Below are 25134 nucleotides of genomic sequence, written 5' to 3' on the forward strand. Positions count from 1 at the left end.
ACGGTAGCATGGACTGGTTGGAACAGCGGTCTTTTTCAGTGATGTTTGAGTCAATGACTCGATGCGATTGACATTTTTAGAATGCTGAGAGGCCTGCATAGAGCCAATGTGGAGAAGATGTTTCAACCAATATGACACACCAGAACCCGAGGGCATAGTGTCAAATTGAAGCGATAACAAATTGGAAATGAGAAGAGGCGGAAAATCTTCAGTCAGAGAGTGGTGATTCTGTGGAGATAGTTGACATAGATGGCTGTGGGCACTAAGTCAGTGGGCAAATGTGTGGCATGATGTCTCGTTGGTTAGCACGGCTGCCGAATAGCTTCAGGGTCCCAGGTTCGACACTGTCTATGTGGAGTTTGCACGTTCTCCTCGTGTCTGTGTAGCTTTTCTATGGGTGTTGCGGTTTTCTCCTACAGACCAGAATGGGAAATTTGTTGAATGGATGGCTGGTTTGTGATGCAGAGTGACAGCAACAGCACTTGCTGAATCCCTACACCGGTTAAGGCTGCCATGACAGTTCCAGTTTCTGAACATTACCCCTGGCCTCAAGATGGCGACACTCAGTTTAAAGCACCATTAGTCATCTCTCTCTCTTGCTGGTGAGTTTGCGGTCCTATGATCTTCTGGGACAACTAGAAGTTTTGTATTAACATTTCTGTTTTGTAATGAGACGGGAATTGCTGGGAATCTAACTGAGTGAAGCACCTTGTGTGAGAGTGATGCACTCTGAATGGTGTACAGTGACAAAGATGTTTCTGAGACTGTGGGTTAAAATCTAAATGGACAAAATTATCATGACATGAGGCACAATAATTTAGGAAGATCACATAAAACAATGAAAAAAATGGAAACGCCCTTGGACGAACTGTGGCTGTTGTTCCTTCCTGTCAGGCACAACATAAAATGGGAAAGGTGTCCCTGCCATGGGTCACAAAGAATATGAGGGATAGAAGTGAATCCAAGTAAGAGGCGTACCCACCGGGCTAAAAAGAGCAGCATACAAGTTAACTGGAAGCAGTTCAGACTGCAACAAAAGAAGACTAAAGGATTACTGAAGATGGAAAAATAAACATTGAAGGTGAGCTTGAGCTTAACACGCAAACTAATTTTCAATGCTTCCAAAAGTATATGAAGAGCAAAAATGTCATTAAAACAAATTACAGTCAAGCAGGCGAAGTTATAATGTGGAATGAGGAGATGTCACAAGAATTAATTATATATATGGTTATGTCAGCACAAACGATGACAAAATGACATCACTAACATGTTCGGGAAGAGGTAAGAGGGAGTAACTGAAGGAAACCCGTAATGGCAGGCAAGTGATCTCTGGGAAATTGGTGGCATTTACAGTGAAAAAATCACGTTACCTGTTAATTGGTAACCGAATACACAAACTATTTAAGGAGGAGAAAGTGAGGACTGCTGATGCTGGATATCGAAGTCAAGAGTGTGGCATCACATGGCAAAATTGAGATTGGCGCAAGCTTCCCCACTCAAAGACTCAATCACTGCCCACGACCAACCTACCCACCCATAACTGCGCTTTCCCCTGCCACACAGGAATTGGAAATCCTGCGCCCATACCTCCAGATCTCCGATGTCCAAGGCCCAAAAGAAGCCTTCTACATTCGTCAGAGCTTTACCTGCATTTCCACACATGTGATTTATTGTATTCGTTGCTCCCAATACGGTCTCCTCCACATTGTGGAGACAGACCACCTGCGTACAGAACGCTTCAGAGAACATCTGTGCGACGCCCGCGCCAACCACTCGCACCACCGTGGGGCCGAACACTTAAACAACCCGCTCCAATTCGTCCAAGGATATGAAGGTTCTGGAGCTCTCCCATTGCCAAGTCCTAACCCCCGAACACCTGTTGGGAGAACGCCTCATTTTCCACCTTAGGGTCATCCAACCTCACGTGATTAATGTGAATTTCAACAATTTCCTCATTACCCCTCCGCCCCCCACCTTATCCCGAATCCCTCATGACCTGTCCTACAATGTCGAACTTCCTTCTCACCTATCCACTCCACCATCCTCTCAGACCTGTCCCATCATTCCCACCTACATCTTCCAATTGCACTCTCAGCTCCTATACCCCCGAACCAGAACCTTTCATATATCTTACCACGGTCTTGGCTCACCAGACTCATTCCTGGTGAAGGCGTTTCGCTCAAAACGTCAATTCTCCTGCTTCTCTGATTCTGCCTGACCAGATGTACTTTTTCAGCACCACACTCGACAGCAATGATTTAACTCAATAACCTTTGATTTCAGCCGCATGCACACCAAAGACAGATTCACAAATAGTGAAGCGAAAATGTAAACGAAAAACAAGACAATCTGATCCAAGGATAACGGCCATTCAACGGGGCGTGTTAGTGCAAAGGAGCCTGGGGCTCTCTGTGGCTTCAATCACGGCCCGTTAAGTCATTTGTTTGAAGCTCGAGTCCTGCTCAGACCAGTCATGAAACCTATAAATCTCCATACGCTGCCCTCCCTTCAAACTTCACTCACCACCTGTGACGGGAGAGACCAATATTTCTGTCTGGACAGAAATTGTGGTGCGCATGCTCATAATTTACATTGTTTTCCTGCTTCTGCAAGCTGGCCATCGGCATGGTGATGTGGCACTGTCAACAGTAAGCAAAGGGCGGGGCTAGTGGTACTGGGACGGAGAAAGGTCGCTAACTAAACAGGAATTAAGGGCAGGATCGAGCCTCACTCTCCATGAGTGTGAGTGAGGGTGCGAGGGAGATTTTAGGCTCGCTGGGTCAATGATCATTGTTGCTTTGTCACAGTGCTGAGGACCCAGATTCAATTTCATCTTCTGGCAACTCTCTGTGTGTAGTTTACAGCTTTGCTCTGTGCCAAATGGTTTTTTTCAGGGTGCTCCAGGATCCTCCGACAGTCCAAAGATGTGCAGGGTAGGTGAATTAGCGAAGCGAAATTGTCCTTAGTGTTCAGGTTTATGTAGGTTAGATGCATTAGTCTGTGTTCAATCGAGAATATTAGGATATGAGGATTGCTCTGGCTGGTTTGCGCTTGGGGGAAAAGGGCCTGTTTGCATACTGCTGGGATTCTTTAAGATGGAATTGTCACATATTCGTCCGTACAGGCTAAGAGAGACTTGGGCAATGTCCCCACACAGAGCAGCATCTTTGGGACAATGTGTCCATAACCAAATCTTTGTTGCAGAAGTTGGAGAAGAAACAAATGTTTTCTCAATAAAAAAAGTTGAAGAAAGAAATAGATTTGAAGAAAAAAGCAGACATTACAGTCTATCTTTAAACCATCGACATAAAAATTGTACAAGTTTGGCTTTCCGCAAAGTTTTTCGAACTTCCCCTCCATGAACATGCGTTCCCACATTGGGCAAATATGTGCCTGCTTTCTACCAGCTGACCTCACTGCTGACTGCTGCTGCCGAACCTCAATGGTTAATCGATACCTCAGCACTTAGTCATCCTTCGCTGTCGATAGCACCATCCGGGCACATACTCAGCCGATTCTGTTGCCATGCTCCGTTACCACGTCAGCTATCTCGCTGCAGAATCCAACTGTAGACATTAATGAAGCTGTGGTTTTGTCGACCGTGAGCACCTGTCACGTGTCCGACTGCGAAGGTCCAACCGTCACGGACATTGCCTCCTCCACGACCAAGTTCCAAAGGCAAACTCGTATTCTCACCACATCTGACGCACCCAGAAACCCGAGATAACTTTTAAAATGACGTAATTATATTCAAATCTCTTAGTAACCTCCTCTCTGCCTCAGGCTTTAAAGTCCTCAAAACCTCACAGGGGCAATTAGGGCTTGTCAAGAAATGCCAACACAGTCAACGATGCCTATATCCAAAGAATGATTGCTTTTAAAAAAAAAACACCCTTCATGACATTTGCATTACCTTTAAACCATGCATCGAAGGATTCTCGCTTTTAACTTTTCCACATGTTCACAAAGGTGGCCCACATACTATTGCTTCCAAAGCCATAAACTGTGTAGCTTCTTCAATAAGCTCCCTCTCTTCATCTCAGATTTTCATTTTAAAATATCTTTTAAAAACGCCGTATTTGAACATTATACATTTTGTTGCCTACATTATAACTCGTTCTATTGCTGGGGTTAAAAAGTTGGTTTGTAACAATATATTATATAATTAAATTCTCATTGAATTTGCATTTTTCACATTATTTATTTTTACGTGAAAATGTTCTTTGAAGTGATGATTCTGTTCCTTCGAACTGCCGCTGTCTGACATCTCACTGAGTCCTGTTGTGAATATGTTCCTTCGTCCCATTTCAAAAATGCATTGCTCACTCTAACACTTACTTCTGCATGGACACCGTTCAGTCTGAAATGCTGTCACTGTTGCTGAGTGGACTTACCCCAGTCTCACAGAAACATTTGAACATTCAAACCATTTGGATCATTCAGACACCGTGGTAGGGAGATCATCCTCATGTAGCACTTTTAAATGACATTGACCAGACAGTGTTGGAGCATCATTCTCAAGAAAGGAATTCAGAGCAGTAGCGAGAAAAGGGACATTTTTATTTTGGAAAAGAGCAATTCCTGTGGCTTTCTGTGACATTTATGTAATTTGTTCCTTGAGCTGCAGATGTTTATTCAGAGTTCCGCAATTCACAGTATAGCAGCAATATGACAGCACAGAAGTGAATTATGGGGATAGTGTCTGTGCTGAAGAGCTTCAGTTATGAGGAGAGATGAGACACCTTGGTGTTATTTTTTTTCTCAGAGAGAGGGAGATTATGAGGAGACATGATTAAGAAGTACAAAATATTGAGGGGCATGGAAACGGTATACGGAAAGAAACGCTTTCCATGGGTGGAGGGTTTCAATCAACAGGGAACCATAGATTTCAGATACGAGGCAAAAAGGTTTGAGGTAATGTGCGGATAAATTTAAACAGCCAGCGAGTTTTTGAATCTGAAACTCAATTTCTGCATGGGCGGGGGAGGCAGAAATCCTCATAACGCTGAGGTGTGAGTATTTGAAGATAAGGCACTTAGGGCCAAATGATGGAAAATGGAACGAGGATAGCCAAGCAGTTGTTTTTGACAAGATCACGCACAATGAACTTGAGACAGGCGCCCTACCTGATGCTGGAAAATGTGTTGCTGGAAAAGCGCAGCAGGTCAGGCAGTATCCAAGGAGCAGGAGAATCGATGTTTCGGGCATATGTCCTTCTTCAGGAATCTGGTGTCCTACCTGATGCCCTCGTTTCTTTGGTGGTGACTGTTCTCGCCTATTTCGCGGGAGTCGGTGTTTCAATTCTCTGCCGTTGATGTCCCTCTTGGAGCTTCAAGGTTTCTGGAAAGTGTTGGCCCCCTGGTATCGGGTGAAGTTATTGCGGGAGCGTTCGGCTTATCTGGGAAGTTGGCTTGCAGCATTTTCCACCAATTGGTTGGATCAGAACAATAAATTTATGTAAGTTAATTGACACTGTTTTTGACACGCATCACAATCACTTCAAACTCACTTCTTCAATTTCTCCTAACTTAATGGCCTGATGGGAGCTACTAAGCGAAGAAAATTGCCAGCAGCACATAGTTAGGAAACGTTCAGCTCTAAAAAAAAACTAATTCAGAGAGTCAATAGAAGTAAGAATAATAAAAAATACAACCAAGACAATACTGGCATTCTTGGAGAAAGAGGTAATTAAACCATTACAGAAACTTCATTCAGGAGAAAAGTATCAAAGAGATCAATGCATGAACATTGCTTCAGTTGGCACTAAAGGGTCACATCCGCCAAAGAGAAATGTAAAACATTTTTCGGATAAGAAAGCACAGCACTAGACGTGGGTAGATTATCAGTAAAAAATACTGAAGTAATTTATTTGATTTCAACTTGGTAGTGAAATGCTAGACCCGGCAGGTGGAACGAAATCAGAAGCACTGTGGTCAGAGCAAAGGCTCACAGTTGAGGAAATACCCAGGAATCAGGGTGATGTTACTGAGCAATTGCCTGTGTATGATGACATCACCCACATGAACACACAACATTTGGGTTTGCGCAAAAAGGTTATCTCGACAAAGAATGTGAGTGTCTTGGAGAAATCGGAAAGGAGATTTATCAGAACAGTCAAAGAAATGCGGAATATTACATCTAAGTTCAGGGTGGAGAAGTTGAAGTTTTTCTACGCAGATCAAAAAAGATTGAGGTGTGATTTGTTCAAGGTACCGAGGTTTTAATACGTTTAGGAAGTTAGAGGAAGAGAAGCTGTTCCCTTTTCATGGGAAACAAATTTATGATATTATGCAAGAATTACTGGAAGTTAGAAGGTAGAACTTCCATGTTGCTCTTGTCTTAGCGAATAAAGTGGCGAGATTTTATCTTGATACGTAATTTGGTTTCCGTGTTCGAATCTGTAACTCCTCTTCTGACATGGTGTAAAATAATTTTCCAATGGCCATCTTAGTCAGTCCGGGACTGAAGTTTAGAGAAGAACAAATATTGATTTTTTTGGGGAGTTTGTTGTGTTTACATTCTGCCCGCCTCACTCTGTGTAGAAGGACTTATAAGCTCCATTCCAGTCAGTCCAGGTGAGGCATTCACAAAACCAACAAATATTATCACCCACATTGCTTGACTTCAATAGTCACCAATTTGTGACGTGGGAAGTTTCATTGGCAAAGAAAGCACGTTTCCCCATGAAGTTTCCTTTCACTCTTTGTCTGCCCATCCATTCAATTTGTTCAGTCCTGTTGTGATAAATTTCACCTCTAATCTCCTGTTGTTCTTCCGGGATTCGAGGGAACCTCGTACTGAATCCCAACATCATATTAATTTTCGATTGTTTATGTTACATCAATGACAAGACCAGAACAAGCATGCAGGAAATTGAATAACACAGAAAAAGGTTTTCAAAATACCCTTCCAGAAAATTAACCGACTGCAGAGTCAGAATATAAGAAATGTCAGAGTGCAATGATGTTTAGTATATTTCACAATGCACAGACACTCCCAGACGAGCTCAGTCTTTGCAAAATGTTCATTTATAATTGTGACACTTCCCTGGGGCAGATCCTCCCTCAATCCACAAAAATGTATGCTGCCGGAATCTATTTCAGTTCAGATTAAAATGGCTCAGGATGCTTTCCATCAACCCAATGTTTCCTGCACCATTTCAATTGAAGTGTATCCAGATGAGGTTCGACCTCCCAGCCTCTGCTCCCAATGCTCCCAATTCCATGTCAACAAAAGTTGTTCCAGCCGAGTTTGGAGCTCCCAGCCTGGGCGTTTTACGCGCCTCTTTACATTCATAGAAGGACTGCATGTTCACGGACTTTGTCACTGGCGGATAGAGTAGAGATCCACGCGTTCTTTCCATTCCCAATTTCCGATCGCATCTTCCTCACTGCGCCACTAAATTTCTCTGATTCCAGACCTGGGAACCGATGTGATGTGAGTGTGCAACAGTAGTTACTACCTTGTCCCGCGGCACTGGTAAATTAATGATGTGAAACTTCGTTGTTACTGAAACCTACATTTGAACAATTTGTGTACTATCGCCTGTACATTTCATGTTTTCTAGAAATCTATCGAAATCAGACTTCAACATTCTCAATGATGGAATCTCCACAGCCACTGAGAACATCGAAGATGACAATTCAGTCCAATCTCAGTGAGTTATCCTCTTTTGCATGTAGTGATGTTCCTCGCCAATCTCAGCCATTGCATTTATTGCTTTTACTGTTGAGTTTTCCATGTGGTTATATCGTGTTTCGTCCACTGCATTGTGGCTGCAGCAACCTCCATGCAAATCCGATTATCATTAATGCGCATTTGTTCCATGTTGCTCCATATAACCTGTGCAAAACAACCGCAGAAAGAAAACAATCAATTCTAAAGGTGAAAAAACTCTACAGGATGATAATTTTATTGCTTCAAACTTTATCTGCACCCAATCTCGGAGATTTTTCTCCCTTTCACAATCACTATTCTTCCTTTCCATCCCTCCTCCCATGTCACTAGGGCATTGCACAAGCTAACATTCACTTTCACGTTGACACCGTTAAGTTAGTGCTGCGGCTGTCACTCTTGTAAGGTGAACGTGCCCCAATACCACCATGAGGAACTTTAAGCCACTTATTGCAATCCGATAATGTGGTTGGGTTATCAATCTTCATGTATAGTGTTTGATTTGCATGGACAAGAGTTCATTGGAGCACTGGGTTCTTGAAAACGACGTAGGACAGCATCGAAGGAAATAGATTTTATTGGGAAAGACCAATGTTTGTGAATTCCCCACATTTATTTCAAGTCTGTATTCGTCTCTCGCTAGAGTATTATTTACAATTCTGACAATTCACATGAAAGAAGGGATATGACACTGTGGAAACGGTGCAGAAGTGATTTGCAAATATTTTGTTTGGATTGAAGAACTTCAGCTTTGAAAGGGTTCAGACAGACTGGCCTTGTTTTTGTGAGAGAGATTGAGAGATTGAGAGGAGATGGTATTGAGATTACGGAAATAATGAGGGGTATGGATTGGGTACACTTAACGAAAAATTTCTCCATGATGGAAGGATCAATCAAAAGATAGCCATAGATTTAAGATAAGTGTAATAAAAGTTCAAGTAGCTGAACATAAAAAAAAAACTTTATCAGCCAGCGAGTGGTTGGAATCTGGACATCACTGTCTCTATGTGTCAGACGGCTGAAATTCTAAGAACCTTCAGACATATTTAATTTAATGTTTAAGGCATACAACGTTAAATGATGGGAAATAAGATGAGGATAATCAAGCAGGTTTTATTGACAAGAACATGCACAAGTAGCTTGCAGACTCAGTTCGCTCTGACATTCACCGTGTGGCGTTTAGGAACCTCACTTGTCACGCGGGAGGCTGGGGTTCATTTTCCCGCTGAGGCGGCTCTGACTTTTTCAGGGTTTCAAGGTTTGTGTAAAGATCTGTACTTCCGGTAAAGGGTGCAGATGGTGTGGGGATGTTCGGTGGTTTTGGGAAGTTGGTTTGCAGCCGTTTCCTCCCCTTTCTCGGTGATATCCTCAAGGCAGATGCAACACGCGTGAAACGCTGCTGTCCTTCAGCATTTTGAGTTGGTTTGATTTCCTTCCCACTGCTTTCAGTTGCTGGTTCTTGTCGTTCTTTGCATGTCCCAGTATTTTGGGTACAGATCAACATGTTTTTTGATGGAGTCATTGGATGAGTCTCGTCATTCTAGAAATTCTCTGGCTGCACTCTATTTAGCTTGTCCTATTATTTTTGTGTTGTCCCAGTCGAATTTGTTGTCCTCATCATCGATGTGCATTGCTACTCAGAACAGCTGGTCGTGTTGTTTACTGGATCCTCCAGAAATACTTTGCAACAGTAGATATTCCCACAGATTCATTGTCAAGAACAACGCGAAGAGGACATGCCATGACCCAACACACCAAGCACTATACATTATAATTAAAAATAATGTCTCGGCACGTACAGCCAGACTCCTCTGACCACTCGGATTTATGAGGCAACATAAACCGAAAGCCACGTTTGACAACAACTCACCAAAACATGGACCTAATATCCATCATCTGCAGGACACATTTGAACAAACAATGTTGCACGTAGTGACTGCATGAAACATTATAAAGGACAGAGAACTCACGATATGCATTCGTGTAGATCAACTTGACACAAAACAACACTGCCAGGTGTCCTCAGTGGGTTGACTGATGATGCTCAGTGTTGCTGATTCCGTGGCTGGAAGCTCGTAATGTGTGACAGTCTGCAGCAATGGAGAGTGTCGTGCTGGAAAAATACAGCAGGTTAGGCAGCATCCAAGAAGCAGGAGAATGGACGTTTCTGACATGAGTACTTCATCAGGCATTCGGCCAAAACGTCGATTCTCCTCCTCCTCCGATGCTGCCTGACCTGCTGTGTTCTCCAGCACCGCACTCTCGACTCTGATTTCCAGTATCTACAGTCCTCACTTTCCCCTCCGTCTGTAGCAGTAGTTAGTTCCTTGTGTGAAATTCGATTGCTGATTGAGAAATACAACCAGTTCCGCAGCCGAAAAGAGTGTTTCTGTTGTTTTCCTGGCTGTACAATGTGTGCTTCTGTGATCTCAGAGTTTGCAGTACACTGGGGAACTGCTGCAGTTATCTGCGTTTGGAACCTAGATGCTATTGATGCTGTTTGACTTGTTCTTGATTTGTGCAACAATAACATAGTGACGGATCAATTGATATTGCAAGAAGGCTAACAGGCGTGGCAAATATCGAGCTTCTGTTGGCATTTGATCAGAGATTACCGAGATCTCGGAGAAAAGAATGTTGAATTCTTTCGGGTCGTGATGAAGAACAAACAGGGAAATAAGTCACCAGCGTGTATAGTTTACAAGGGCACTCACAGGAACCAAAATGCGAAATAAAACGTACAAAATGAGGTAGACAGATGAAGGATGAATGTAATCATGCGAAACCTGACTTCCACTCACCAGATCCCCAATCCCACTCCTAGCCCCATTGTAAACAAATGTTAGAGAGCCATAAACATCAACATAGTTTATTGGAACAATCTAGGTCTTTTCTAAATTTTCGATTAGGCTATTAGTTTAAGTTATTTTTGTTTCCTGGGAAACCATCACTTTCATTGTTAGAATTCGGAAAGGAAGCCATCCTTTTTGTCAGGGAAATAATATGATTATAAACTTTGTTTGTGCCATGTAAAAGATTCCTCTGTGTCACACGTTTCTTCTACTTTCTCTCGATTTTTAATAGTACTCTGTCTTTTGACTCTTCTGACCAAAGTGCATGACCTCATAATCCGGACATGAAACTGTATCTGACAAGTTTTTTCCCCACTCACCCAACCTATCTATATGCCTATGCATATTGCCATGATCTCATCATAACATCCGATCCCACGAGTGTGTATTGTCAGCACATTTCACACTGCCACTTGCTTCATGCTATTAACAGAGATATAATTTAAGCTTTGAATATACCCAGTCTTGACAGGCCTCTGCTGTAAATACTTTTATATACTTGCTACCCTCTGAATGTGAGAACATCCTCCTCATTTGTTTCGAAAGTGGGTAACCCATTCCCCTGAGATTGGGACCTCCAGTCCTGCACTATTCTGGATATAAACCAGAGCAGAACAAACGCTTCAAGTAAAACATAATCTCACTGGCGTCTCCAGTACCTGTTCTGAGTTTTCTTTTTTGACCTCTGTTTGAACAAGCTGCCCTGATGAGCACATTAGATTTGACAATGACACATTTGCTTCAATAGTACTTCAGTGCCTGTGATTAAAGTGGAGCTGAAAGGCGCGATAAAAGTGTATCGTTATTACTTGCCGTATTATTAATCTCTCTGTTCATGAAAATGGAACCTTCAGATCCATCTCTCAACAATACCGAGCATGTTTCCCTCACAGTTGATTTTAAATGATTTCTTGTTGGATGAGTCATCCCTGCAAATCAAGAAACCTGTCTCAACAGCTCGATATTTTCTCAGTTCTGCTCATTTCTTGACATGCAGGAAACTTGCGTTGTGAACCAGAAACAGACCTGAGTCAAAACGTTAGCTCTGTTTCTCTACCCACAGATGATAAAAAACGTTTGGGATATATGTAGGTTTCACTGAGTCTATTTGAAACAAATTGTGTTTTTCATTAAACCTCTTCACTCCTCGTCCTCTGGTCAATCTCCCTGCGCAGAGGCAGCAGTTTCTCCTGACCATTAACCCGCCCATGCACACCTCTTTCTCCCACATCATTATAAACGTCCCCAAGAAGTGTCCCATTAATCTTCTTTGCAACAAACAAAACATTCCCATAGTCGGGAATCTCTCCACAAAAGGAGGTTTATTTATCTCTGTACATGGTGCAAAGCAGAGGACTGCAAAAAGATACTGGAAAGATGTTGCCAATTGTCAAGTGGGAAAACTGTCAACAAGCAAAACAGAAATCCCAGACTCGAGTTTTGTGAATCTTTAGATATTCCTTGGGAAGTGGATTCAGAGGAGAATGAAGAGTGAAGTTTCTGACTAAGCAGAGACAGTTTAGAAATTTTTCCATTCTTTCGGAGGCCGGTACTTTGACTCTGATGTTCTCCGGACATGAATCGATCTGTGATATTGAAGGATTTTCGTTCCTGTACGTCTGGATGTCAAATCCTATCTCAACTCCGGGGCAATTAGAAATCGCGGGAACAGACAGGACACTGAAAGGCTGGAAGTGAGACATTCCCTGTCAGAGGATAACTGGTTTCCGGTGTCATGGGTGTGTCGAGAGAGGGTGGGATCAGACTATTCCTGTGTGTTCACCGTGAATTTCCCGATATTTATTTCGGAAAAGTAATGCTAATTAAGGAAGATTTCCAATATGACAGGAGCAGGCTGCAGCTTGCATTCGGGGATCATTGACGCCGTTGAGTCATCAGTCTCGGTGGCGATGTTAGTCAGTGCGTTCAGCTCATCACTGACATGTTGCTGTTCTCCCACGACCCAGGAACAGAGCGACAGCTGTTCTCACATCATCTGTTTTTTTTTGGCCGCATAGTTCCGGGTTTTTTTTTACCGAGGTCAGGAATATGTTCCTCATAAGGCTCGAAGGGAGAAGCTCCCAGTTTTAGTAGAGCTGGTTTCCAGTGACATTTATGTGTCTGCAAAGCGTGAGATCAGACTGTTCCCATTGTCCACAATGAATGCCACAGAATTCATTTTGGAAACGTCAAACCAATTATGGAAAATTTTCATTCTGCGAAGGGCAGGCGAAATCTTAAATTCACTGCTTTAGGAGATCCTGCAAGGGGCCTGCTACAATGGACTCCCCAGTCTCTGTGGAGCAATTAGTCCTCTCGTTTGGCTGTTAACCGAGAGGGTATACCCACGCATGGAGCGGTCGCTGTTCTTATCCATCCGACTCCTTTGCTGTGCACTTTCGGGTTTTTAATAGGGTCAGGGATATGTACCCAAACGGAAACCAAATCCACAAATGCGTTTCTGTATTGTTAAATGGCTAATGAAGGGTTGTGGACATTCGGAATCTCGAACAAAAACAGAAACTGCTCAAGGAACTCGGCAGGTTTGGCAGTATCTGTGAGAGTAAATAGAGTTCTGAGAATCTCCTGAAGAAGCTCTGAATCGTTGTCTCTGTTTGTCTCTGCCCAGATGCTGCCAGATCTGTTTAGTTTCTATTTGCAATTTCTCTCTTTCTTTTTGACTGAGTGACCATTTCAGCCATCGAGATTGATTACACAGGCCAAACAGGTCCTCACATTTAACCCTTTCGAAACTGTGGTGATTGAATTCAAACAAACCGAACAATGATTGCCTGTCCCTCAGCTCCACATTAAGGGAGAACCTGACACCGGTTTAGTAGCGGGCTACTTCAGTTGTAGCCAACTAGTTGAGGCGATGGGCGTTAAATCCACTGTTGATTCATCATGCAGTTAAGCATTTTGCTGACTATGCTTGAGAGCCGAGAGTGAACTTGAAGAGTGCTTGTTCTCTGCATTCTTGTTTGAAATTCACATCGCAGAATTAGGTGAAATGCGTATAACTCAGATAAGGAACGTTAAGATTCTGCAACCAACCACCTGTCAGGATAGAAAAGGCAGAAAACTCCAGAGCAGGTAAGACCAATTTAGTTGTACACTTCCATTGCTGAATACGTTTGCCCCTCTGAACCAAGTGACGCCAAATGAGATAAGAACATTTCAGGGGATTGTGTTGGACTGGTGCAGATTTTGTGGGCCAAAAGGTCATTTTTGTGCTGGACACTCCCATGGCCAGCTACGAGGAGCTCAGTTTGTGAAGTAACAGGACATTCTTTGCAAAATGTCCCTTGGCGAGGAAGGGATCGAAGCTACTCTCCCCTGATCTTTCAGTCAGTCATGGTATTCATTGGGACATTTCAATTGGTAATAACTGCATATTTGTGCATATTTGTGCAATCCGTCTATCTGATAATCAGGACGATGAGACCGTGATGTCTCATTAACCAGCCGAGAGCAAGTCCTTGCAGCTTACATTCCCTGGCTCTGCTTTTGAGATAAAGATTACTTTCTCGATGTGCCTGTGTTTATATCAAACAGCTCATTGACATCGGGACTGGACGTTCAGGGGAAAGTGGAGGTGTGACAGAGGCAGAAATAGAACAAGATGAGACGAGAAAGTGTTTAGATTTTGCCGTGGGTCCGTTGTGTTTTGTGAGGAATGTCTGCTGGGCGCTATCCTGTCAGGCCCCAGGAGTCAGACGGCTTGTTTTGCTGGGATTTGTGTTATTGAAAGTTACACATGAGAAGCGTGTTCGATTATTTCAGCTCAGTATCCATTTCATATCGCGTCTCACCACAACGGTGCACATTTTCTGGCGAAGTGCCTTGTATTCCACTTCAAGCCGCCTTTCTCTGGAGAAACTTACAGACGTAAAGTACATGGAGTGGGGAGAATCCTGAGGACACTGTCACTGTCGGGGAATGTGCCTGTGTGACTGCCTCTGTATGTGAACATGAGAATACGCTCCTCAAAGGGGTTACAACAGTGTGACCAGGTCAACCTTCAGTACCATTGTTATGTCATTTAAGATCACAGGGAGAATGTAACTGCTGCAAACCGGGACGAGAATAGATGTATGCCTGATATCGTGCACTTAACGATGGACGAATGACACTTCTCCACTCCTCTTCCACACGCTTTTTAAACTCGAGGCCAGAGAGAAACTGACTTGACGAGAAAATAGCTTCACAACCTTCTACTACCAATTTTGCAAATTTATTTCTATCTTGCCAACTAAAACATTTATTTAAATGTAAAGAAAATGAATGTGCGCTCAGCCAATGGGACACCTTTGGTAACAGTCCTTCAGCCTGAAAACGACCCTGCACCACCATTCTGAGCATACTGCTGTTAAACTAATTTTATATATAAGTGGAAGACTTACATTTAACTCCATGCGATCTAACTTTATGAATTAGTCAACCATGTGGAACCGTGTAAAATATTTTATTAAAGTCCAAGTGAGCAAAGTCTGTTACTTTGTCCTCATTGATCTTCTTGGTTACGCCCTCAAAAAACTCAATCAGTTCTGTGCAAAACCATGCTGATTATCCCGATTCATTCCTTATATCTAAACATTCATATAAATCCTATCGTTTAGAATTGCACCAAACAACTTACCCACGACCATAACCAGACACAATCATCTATCGCTCCCAGGCTTCTCCGTGAATTCCTTTCTAAAGAAAGGCACAATAGCCATCCCCTGGTCATTCGGCGCCCCACTCGTCATAATAGATGATAAAAACATTTCTACGAAAGTTCCAAATGTTTCTTTCCCGAACTTCCCACAAGTTTCCGGGATACAGGAGATCAGATCCCAGAGAAATATCCAACTTTATATTTTCCAGGTCCTCCAGCCCTTCCCCTTTTCAATATGAACGACTTTCAAAACATCAATGTTTAATTGTACCCGTTATGTCGTTCTCCATGGTGTAACCTGACGCGAAGTGAACATTATATGTCTCTCCATCTGCTGAGATTCAAGACAAAGGTGAGCTCTTTCATCTTAAAGTCCTATTTGGTCTCAAATTCTTAATTATTGTAGATTCTCTTTAGACTATACTTAGCTTTATGTTCTGATGACATCTCATATCCTCGATTGACCTTTATAATATCCTCCTTAAGAATGCCCCTCCACTCTTTATATCGTTCAAGAGATTCACTTGAAACCATGTGTTTACATGGAAGCTGTCCCCTTTTATAAAAAAAGTCTTATGACAAGGCGTAAAATTCAGCAACCAACATTGTTCTAACGGAATACCTACAATGTGGAATCCGGCCATTCGGACCAAGAAGACCCCACTAATCCTGCGAAGGGAATCACACCCAAACTCACACCTCTACTCAATTCCTGAAACTCTGCATTTCCCATGACCAAAGAACGTCCGCCGCACATCTTTCGTCTGGGGAGGAATGTGCAAACTCCAAATACACAGTCATCCAAAGTAGATATTGAACCAACATCGCTGAGGCCGCAAGACATGGGTACTCGCCACTGAGGCAGCCATTATAAACCTCCGATCCACCACTCAAAACATATCATCACCAATACCTACTCTTAATGTTCCAAATGCATCTGCCCAGAGCCTCCTATTGACTGAGGCCTAAACCTCTGCCCGTGCTTTCCTATTTGCTTGAACTGAACGCCTGCATTGTATTTGCCTTCCTAAACACCAACTGAAACTGCATGTGAAACATAAGAGAAAATTGAACTTTGAATTCTTTCTGCTTTTATAAAATTGTTTGTGCCTCTACTCTTACCACCAAACATATGACCGCACACTTTTCCACAAAGTACCGCAACTGCAACTATTTTTTCAAAGCACTCAGTTTGTTTAAGTCATCCTGCGAAATGCCCACTTCAACAATAAGATCTGCCCTTACGCCGATCATTGTGTCTTCTTCAAATGGAGCAACAACACCCTCAATTCCTTTGAATGGATCCTTCATACATAATGTGAATAGATGTGTTGCCAACACTGACTCCTGCTGAACTCCAGTAGTCACGGGCTGCCATCCTGGAGAAGACCCCTTTACCCAACTGTCTGCCTTCTGACAAGCAGCCAAGCCTCAATCCATGTCCTCTTCTTTAGCAGTTTGCCGTACTGCACCTTGACATATGCCTGGGGAAATTCAAGCTGGTCACCTCCACCGGCTTGACTCCGTCTAACTTGCTCATTACCTACTCAAAGCATTTAACGCAAAGCTGATTTATTTGATTGTTATCTAGAATATCCCAACTTTGATTCCAGGCCTGAATGTGAAGAACAACAATGTTCAATTGCTGTTGCGACATGTAAACACGACGCTGCCTTAGTAGGGTCGATGAGTGAGTGAATTCCTTCCCTCAGTGGGATCCTCTATTCTCTCAACAGGGTCGATAAGTGACCAAACTGATTTGCTCACATGGAGCAGGTAAATGCTTGCGGCCAAATGCAAACCAGATGGTGTACTGAGAGTTGAGATGATCGCTTAAACCTATTCCTGGAATCGGTTCCTTGAAACATCTCTCACAATTCGAAAATATCGATGGGAAATCAGTTCTACAGAGACGAGAGAGCACATCCCACAGGCTACATATTTGATAGGTCTCTCCACAATGTGATGACGTTCATGATGACCTGTCCCCAGGAACGTTTATAATGATTAATGTCTTTATTCAGTGTGAACACGTTGAACACACGCAGGTATTCAGCACCTTCTATAGCACTTCCCGCATTCATGGCATTCAGAAAGACCTGCTAATATGGCGAGAAAGGTGATGAGCCATCCGGTCGCTCGGACTTTGCAGCACGGTCCCACAGATTTGGAATTGGAAAGGTCTCTATTCCGGGTGAGCACGTGGGTCAGACGTCAGGTCTCTATTTATCTTCATGGACTCTTATTCATGTGGACATATTTCTCAGAGATGAAACACATAGAGGTTTGATAACATTTTCCAAAGTTCGGAGAGAGAAAGGTTTCACATTAGTATAAACGTGGTGTTCGGTTGACTAATCGCTGGACGTTTTAAAGCATTTTCGGAAGTTCAGACACTGAAATCGTTTCTCATCATTTTGAACGAGAAGGTGTCGCAGCAGGTCAGAGACAGAGTAAATCCCTTCCCACACTCTGAGCAGGTGAATGGCTTGTTCCTGGTATCATTGTGTCCATGGAAAAGCAGCTCAGACAGGGAAATGAATCCCTACATTTCCACAATCATTCCTCAATATGACTGCAACTGAGGTGTGTAAGTCTGATGACAGGTAAAAACCTGGTCCACACGCACAATAAGTGAACGACTTATCTCACTGTTTACCAGAGCTTTTTCCTTTCATGTTCGAAATCTGATCAAGTTGTATTTGGGATAAAATTCGTGGCTTCATCAGATTATGGTGGAGAGGTTGACTTCTAAATCTTCCCCATCTAATATCCTGCGAAATTCATGAGATCCAAAAATGAGAATCTGTCTGAAAATATGGTCTGCAGGTAAGGGATTTTCGACACTAAGAATTTGTCCAGAATTTTGTCAGAATCTTTCATGCACACAACTTCCACCACAGAGAACGAGCAGGTCAGCAGGTGAACATGAACACGATCGCCTCCTTGTTCCCTCCAGGTCAAACACTGTCCTGACATGTCTGACATCCAGTCCTGTTGGAGCAGACATTTATTACAATTCAATCATTGCAAAACTGAGACCTCTGACTTCAATCCCTAACTCAAAATCCACTACCTCTCCACTGAATCGAAAGTGTGATCCTGGAAAAGCGCAGCAGGGCAGACAGCAACGAATGAACAGGACAATTGATGTTTTGGTCACGAGATTTCATCAGGAAAGAGGTTTGTGAACCGAGGGGGTACAGAGACAAATGGAAGCGGATGGGGGTGGGACAAGGTAGCTGAGAGAGTGATAGATTGATGGAGGTGGGAATAATGATGAAAGGTCGCAGCGCAGGCTGGAGCAGATAGGTCGGATGGAAAATGTACAGATAGGACAGTTCATGAGAGTGGCGGAAGCCCTGGACCTGAATGAACTTGGCTGTGTGGGAGGGAGAGTTGAATGTTCATCCAGGGGCCAGTGGTGTTGTTTGGTGAGGGTGTCGCGGATATGTTTTCTGAAGCGGTCTGTAATTAGGCATCCAATCTCCTCAATGTCGAGGAGACAGCAAAGGGAGCAATTGATACAATAAATGATATGCGTGGAAATGCAGATAAATCTCTGATGGACATGCAAGGGTCCTTTTGGGCCTTTGACGGAGTTGAGGACGGAAGTGTGGGTGGATGTTTTGCAAATCCCGTGTTGGAATGAGAAGCTGCTGGGAGGGGAGGGTGGTTTTGTGGTAGCGTGGACTTTGTAAGGGAGTTGAAGAGGTAATGATCTTCATAGAAAATGGATAGGGGTGTGGAGGGAAACCCATCTTAATTGTTGGGGTTCATTTGCAGCTGACGGAAATACCGGAGGATGACATGATGTCTACAGAGACTGTTAGATTTTAAAGTGATGAAGAAGGAAGTTCTGTCCTCGTCATATTTGGAGGGATGGGTTTTGGGAGTGGCGTTGAGGGAAGTGGATGAGATGAGCTGGAAGGCATCATCGACGACGTGACAGGAGAAAATGCCTCGCCACTGATTCAAATTTCTCCCTGGCAATTGTTTGAGTCTGAACAGACACGTCATTACCATGTTGACATCCTTCACCTCGTGATGTGTTTTTAACCACATATCCCCATCATCACCATGTCAGCCAACTTGCACTTCATTAACATCATAAACTCTTCCACGTCTCTGCCCTTCTGCAGCTCAAACGTGAAACTATTCGTTTGGACGACACGGTCATAATACAATTCCACCCGTTCTTTCAAATTCCCTCCCAGCTCTGGTGCTAGTGGGGCAATGAATAGAGAAAGAGAGAGAGAGAGGAGTTGAACACGTGTCTATAGGGATGGTGCAGGAAGGAGGGTTTTAGATTCTTTGATAATTGGGGCTGTTTCTGGGGTAGGTGGGACCTGTACAAGCAGGATGATCTTCATATGAACCAGAGGGGTACCAATATCTTTGGGTGGGGGGGGGGGGGGGGGGGGGGGGAGGGGAGGGGATTCGCAAAGGCTATTAGGGTGTTTTTAAACTAATCCAGCAGGGGGATGGGAACCAAAATTGTAGTTCAAGTACAGAAAAAATTGAGAGGAGAGAGGTCCAGAATCAAGTTTCAGGGGCGCAGGATGGCACCAGCAAGCAAGAATTTGGTTTGGAGTGTGTCTGCTTCAATGCCAGGAGCATCCAGAATCAGGTGGACGAACTTGCAGCATGGGTTGGTACCTGGGAATTCGATGTTGTGGCCATTTCGGAGACATGAATAGAGCAGGGACAGTAATGGTTTTTGCAGATTCCAGGATTTCAGTTAGAATAGAGAAGAAGGTAAAAGAGGGAGACGTGTGGCTGTGTTGGTCAAGGACAGTATTACAGTTGCAGAAAGGATGTTTGGGTCTCGTCAACTGAAGTAATATGGGCTGAAGTTAGAAACAGGAAAGGAGAGGTCACGCTATTGGGAGTTTTCTCTCGGCCTCCGAATAGTTCCAGAGATGTAGACGAAAGGATAGCAAATATGATTTTCGACAGGAGTGATGGAGATAGGATAGTTGTCATGGGGGACTTCAACTTTCGAAATATTGGCAGACAACACTATAGTACGATTATTATATTTGGTTCAGTTTTTGTCCACTGTGTGCAGGAAGGGTTCCTTACACAGTATGTGGACAGGCCAACAAGGCGCGAGGCCACATTAGATTCGGTAATGGGCAATGAGCCCGGCCAAGTTTTAGACTGGGAAGTCGGTGAGCACTTTGGTGATAAATATCACCGTTGTGCTGAGTTTAGTATTGTGATAGATATAGATAGGTGTATACCACTGGGCAAGAGTTACAACGGGGGGAACGTCATTTATGATGCGATTAGGCATGATTTAGGAAGCATAGGATGGTGAAGGAAGCTGCAGTGTATAGGCACATTAGAAATGTGGTGCTAATTAAAGGAAATGCTACTGTGTGTCCTAGATAAGTATGAATTTGTCAGGCAGGAAGAATGCTGTAGAGCGCAGGAGCCGTGGTTTACGAAGGAAGTAGATTCTCTGGTCAAAAGGAAGAAGAAGGCTTATGTTAGGATGAGATGCGAAGGCTCATTTAGGGTGCTTGATGGTTACAAGGTAGCCAGAAAAGACTGAAAGAGAGAGCTCAAATGAGCCAGGAGGAGACGTGAGAAGTTGTTGGCTGATAGGATCAGGGTTAAACTGAAGGCTTTCGATATGTATTTAAGGGATACAAAAAATGACGAGAGTAAGATTAGGGCCAATCAGTGACATTTTTGGGAAGTTGTGTACTTTTCAACAGTATTCAGTCTAGAAAACGGCAAAGTTGTCGAGGGGAATACTGAGATACAGGCGACTGGACTGATTGAGGTTCACAAGGAGGAGGTAATAGAAATCCTGCAGAGTGTGAAAGTAGATATGTCCCCTGGACCGGATGGGATTTATCCTAGGACCCTCTGGGAAGCTATTGGTGTGATTGCCGAGCCTTTGGCATTGATCTTTAAATCGTCATTATCGACAGGAATAGTGCCAGAAGACTGGAGAATACCAAATGTGGTTCCCATGTTCAAGAATGGGAGTAGAGACAATCCTATTTATTATAGACCAGTGAGCTTCACTTCAGTTGTTGGTAAAGTGTTGGAAAAGGTTATAAGAGATAGGATTTATAATCCTGTAGAAAAGAATAATTTGATTAGTGATAGTCAGCATAGTTTTGTGAAGGTTACATCGTGCCTCAAAAACATTATGTAGTTCTTTGAGAAGGTGACCAAGCAGGTAGATGAGATGATGTTGTGTATATGGATTTCAGCAAGGCGTTCGATAAGGTACCCCACAGTAGGCTATTGTAAAAAATCCGGAGGAATGGGATTGTTGGAGATAAAGCAGTTTGTGTAAGCAATTGGCTTTCTGAAAGAAGACACAGGGCGGTGGTTGCTGGGAAATGTTACTCCTGGAGTCCACTTAACAGTGCTGAACCGCAAGGGTCGCTGTTGGGTCCACTGCTGTTCGTTTTATAAACGACGTGGATGAGGGCGGAGAAGAGTGTGTTAGTACTTTTGCAGACGACACTGAGGTTGGTGGAGTTGTGGATAGTGACGAATGACGTAGAATGTTGCAGCGAGATAAAGATAAGCTGCAGAGCTGGGCTGAGAGGTGGCAAATGGAATTTAATGCGGACAAGTGTGAGGTGATTCACTTTGGTCAGAGTAAGAGGAATGCAATGTACTAGAGTAATGGTAAGATTCATTTTGTGTAGATGAGCAGAAAGATCTCAGTGTCCAGGTACACAGATCCTTGAAAGTTGCCAGCCAGATTGACAGAGTTGTTAAGAAGGCATACAGTGTTTTAACTTTTATTAATAGAGGGATCGTGTTCTGGAACAATGAGGTTATGCTACAGCTGTACAAATTCTAGTGCGGACACACTTGGAGTATTGTGTCCAGTTCTGGTCACTGCATTATAAGAAGAATATGGAAGCTTTGGAAAGGGTGCAGAGGAGATTTACTCGGATGTTGCCTGGTATGGAGGGAATGTCTTACCAGGAAAGGCTGAGGTACTTGTAATTTTCTCGATAGAGAGAAGAAGGTTGAGATGTGACGGAACAGAGACATAAATTATAATCAGAGGGTTAGACAGGGTGGATAGGGAGAAGCTTCTTCTAAGAATGGTGACAACCATCACGAGGAGGCATAATTCTAAATTGAGGGATGATAGATAGAGGACAGGTGTCAGAGGTAGTTTATTTACTCAGAGAGTAGTAAGGGTATGGAATGCTTTGCCTGCAGCGGTAGAAGATTCCCTGACTTTAAGCATATTTAAATCGTCATTGGACAAGCATATGAACGTACATGGAATAATGTCGGTAAGATGAGCTTCAGATTGGTACACAGTTCGGCGCAACATCGAGGGCCGAAGGGACGGTATTGCGCTGTAATGTTCAATGATCTATGTTCTATGCTCTAACTCCCTCAGCTTCTGTTCAAGGGTGTACTTGCGTTCTGTTCACTGTTTCATTGTGCATTACCTGAATGACATTTTTACCAACGCCCATTTTCCCAAACGTGCAATGCGGCCTTCGCAGCTTTATCTTTCTACACGTGCTCCCTCATGGTGGAAGGGAAGGAGTTGCAGGTTATTCACCCAATGATGTAATCCTGATGTCTTCCAATACCTCTTCTGCATGTGGGTGTACTCACAACAAGAGTTGCTCACCCATCACTGGGCAGCTAAATTTCAAAGGTTTCATCATTTTCTACAAGTCTCTTGACTGTCTTCCCTCTCTGTATCACTGTCATGTCCTTCAGCCCAATCAAGAGCAAACGGAGCTGGTCAATAGTATGCCAACCCAGCCAGCGGACACGACACCCGAGATTATGTTTTAAAGTGCCCTCTCAGGTATCTGCATTCCCTCGAATTCCAACCTCCAGAGCATGTTCGATTTGAACTGTTTCAAATTTGGTGCCTAAACGTCTTCTGCCAAAGCCATAAATTATGAAACCCCGTCGCTACGTAAGTCGCACAGGGCTATAAGAAAGGAATTACTCACCAAGTGATGAAGAAAAACTGTAATACATGCTGAAATCAAGGGCAATTATTTGGTATCAACACTACGTCGTGTCGTTTTCATAATAGAAACTTCAAAGCTTTTCCTCTGTGAGTTTAAACAAATGTTGATCCCTGACACATTATGAGATATTGAGATGCTGACAAAGTGTTATATCAAAGAAGTGATCAAAGAAGTGGGTTTCAAGTCGTATTTTGTCATACAAAACGAAGCTTGTATCACAAAACTGATTTGACAGAATTTGTTCTGCTCGAGGTCATCATCTTTTGTCAGTCTCAAGACGTTAGTGCTTCCTTAACTTAGTGGTTCCAGCCCTGGGTTTGTAAACCAGGAGCTGTAACCTCCATTCTCACGGCAGGCTTGCTGAATTTTCTTACAACTATTGCAGCAAGCATCCGAAGGTGTGTTCTATATGTTGTGAGGAATTATTTTTGAAGGAACGGCTGGAAGTCATTTTTTTTTTACGCAGATCAGGCCTCATCTGTTTCAGTTTGGAAGTCCACATCCGTGTTTTTCTTTCGAGGAATATGAGGATGATAAGCTTCTGATGCGAATAATGCCTTCATTTGGCAGGAAGAACAACGTGACTCAGTAGGAGCAGTAAAGTAACGGTGAAACAGTGCAGGACGAAAACGTACAGGGATGCGGCTGTGTGCTTCTGTTCCTTATGTAGAGACAGGAATGTGCTGGAATCCAAATGAAACAGGTAGGAGGCTGGAAGAGCACAGCTAGCCAGGCTGCCCCAGAGGTGGAGAAATCAACGTTCAGAAGGAACCAAATATTCACGATTGGGGCAGTCTAAGAAGGACAGCCTCCTGCCAGTTTACTTATGTAAACCGAAACGGGTTTTAAAGCTAATGGTGAACAAAGAAGAGGCCAAACTGTTCAATTCCTCATTTTATGCAAGTTGGGCTCCACTGAGTTCTTTGTCGCTCTCAAAAGATGTGTCTGTGTAGTTCCTTCTTTGGGTCAAAATAAGGTTCAGTTCTCCCCAGGTCATGAACAAATGTGACGGGATCTGAATTCAGTCTCTATCGCTGGTTCATTTGAGATTAAAACTTTGCATGGAAAGTCTCATTGAGATAAACACTTCAGACGTCAGGCTGTGGGCTAGGTAGTGGTAACTGGAAAGGAGAATGGATGGATGTTTGATGGCTGGCACTGACATAATGTATTGTTCTGTGCTGTAAAAGCACGGTGTCACGAACATTCTTTTTGATAGAAATTTCTCATCGCTGGAAAAGAAATCTATGCTGTTTAGAGAAAATGCAATTGCACATGCCGTCTTTCCTGGTGACTAGTGGTTACGATGCAGCGCTTTCACCGCTGTGGTTTGAGTTGATTTCTTGTTAAGGGAATCAGGATTTATTGTTCCTGCTAAGGGCAACAACAAAAGTAGAGCATCTTTGACAGGAATCACATTACAAACGCGTCCGCATGTGCCTTGCAATATTGTACAGGGCCGTAAGGCGGCTCACTGGTTATCACTGCTGCCTCACAGCGCCAGAGATATGATCTGCCTTCTTCTGTCGACTGTCAATAAGATGCCTTCTTCAGGATCAAATGAAGAGAAAAAGGGTAAGGAATTGTTCTTTGAGGGTTAATCCCTGGAGGATTTGTGTGCATTTGTTGCATTGAATAGCCAGTTTCTGAACTGTTGGCATTCTATGTTCTCTTAGTGTGTTTCTTTAGCAAATGTTCAGTCAAGGGAGAAAAGTGAGGTAAAACTGTCACTTCCCTGTCAGGGATTGATCCATTATGCGACAACCAACGGATTCACTTTTGACTGAACTAGCTCCGATTTTCCCTACATTAGTAATGGCAGGATACAGCATTAGAGCGGGTTTTAACGTGTTGCATTTGACAAAACATCCTTTCTCAACATGGACTATACTGGGATATAAAGAGATAATAAAAGACATGGATGGCGATGACTGGAATGAAAAGACGTCAGGAAGAA

The sequence above is a fragment of the Chiloscyllium plagiosum genome, unplaced genomic scaffold, assembly GCF_037043375.1.
Source record: "Chiloscyllium plagiosum isolate Xiang-an unplaced genomic scaffold, Cpla_swu_hap1 HiC_scaffold_42, whole genome shotgun sequence".
In the NCBI taxonomy this organism is placed as follows: Eukaryota; Metazoa; Chordata; class Chondrichthyes; order Orectolobiformes; family Hemiscylliidae; genus Chiloscyllium; species Chiloscyllium plagiosum.